This window comes from Trachymyrmex septentrionalis, unplaced genomic scaffold (assembly GCF_001594115.1).
Source record: "Trachymyrmex septentrionalis isolate Tsep2-gDNA-1 unplaced genomic scaffold, Tsep1.0 scaffold11, whole genome shotgun sequence".
Taxonomy (NCBI): domain Eukaryota; kingdom Metazoa; phylum Arthropoda; class Insecta; order Hymenoptera; family Formicidae; genus Trachymyrmex; species Trachymyrmex septentrionalis.
In genome coordinates, this window is record NW_017304228.1 from 4334910 (window position 1) to 4336300 (window position 1391).

Consider the following 1391-nt stretch of genomic DNA (forward strand, 5'->3'; position numbering starts at 1 on the left):
TTTTAAAAAAATATTAACTTACAACTTTTTAGTTGTAATAATATTAATGCTCATTGACCTTTAATCACGCGCATTTTGAGACGAAATTTGATGCAAAAAAACGCCCCCGGGTGGGCTCGAACCACCAACCTTTCGGTTAACAGCCGAACGCGCTAGCCGATTGCGCCACGGAGGCACATGAATCTAGGTCATCGTTCTTTCAAAAATGAAGTACGGTAGATTACACTTGTTCGTGTTTCGTTAAAAAATATTTAAATACATCAATAGTCCGTAAATGTACTACATTACATAATTATCTTACAAGATTTATTCGTATAAAACCAAAATTTATATTCTTATATATTATTTCATATTTACCAAAATTTACATCCTTATATATTTATTTCGCTTTTATTTGATACATAAGGTCTCTTCGCGTTACATGTACTTTTTGCACTCAGCATCTTTGCTTTCTCTCGCTTTAAAGTCCAAATATATATGTATTTATCTTCTTTCAAGTTCAAAAATTTTTAGGGATTTCAAGCGAACAAACCTATAATAAGCGCTGTACGACGAGTGATTTCTATATATATAATAATAATAAATCGATTCAAAGCTAATAAGAGTTAAAGCAGGATGGTGCGCCAATATTAATGTGAAATGATGACTTAACTCCATTTTTCTGTGATGTCTTCTTTATTTAAAATATTGATTGAGAACGTTTTGACTCTCTTTGAAGTCTTCCTCAGCAAACAATCATAATATAATATAGCTTAGTAGTCCAAACACGTTCAACACTCCGAACCATAAATATGGAAAATAGATTTGATTAAATGATGAAATTTTTATAATTAGTGAATTTAAGAATATTTAATGCTTCTTAATATAATTAGAATCCGTTAAGCGTCCACTTCGGACTTAGATACCTATAGAATGACTTTTCTTGATAGATTAATCACTCATTTGCAGTGATCATTTCATTGGAAATTAAAAGATACTCGTAGTCCCAGCTACAATCCCAGAATTTTTCCAATTAAAGAGCTGGTGAAGAAAGATTTGATTAAAAACAAGAAAAATAATGAACTTTAAATAGAAGAGATTGAGCAAGATTTTTTTTAGAAGAAAATGAAGATGATCTTATTTTCTGACAAATGATCAAAGATGCGAAGTACAAATTAAGTGTGAGAAATTAGACTCTGAAAGATCAAGTATGCACATATTCATATGTAAGCGATATAGGTATTTATAATGACAACACAAAGTGTTTTGCAGAAACACAAACATGCTACCTATCATCAGCTCAAATTGATCGTATATTTTCAAATTGATCCTTTGTTCATTCACTCCTTCGAAATCATTTAGATTTTGATTTATTAAAAAGACAAATATATATATATATATATATATACTCT

The 1391-nt window shown here is 29.8% G+C and overlaps 1 non-coding gene across 1 annotated transcript; it reads right to left on the bottom strand.

The window, feature by feature from the left end:
• Positions 1–101: 101 nt before the first annotated feature.
• On the bottom strand, positions 102–175 carry Trnan-guu. Its single transcript has one exon. It is a non-coding gene; the product is annotated as a tRNA-Asn (tRNA).
• Positions 176–1391: the final 1216 nt, after the last annotated feature.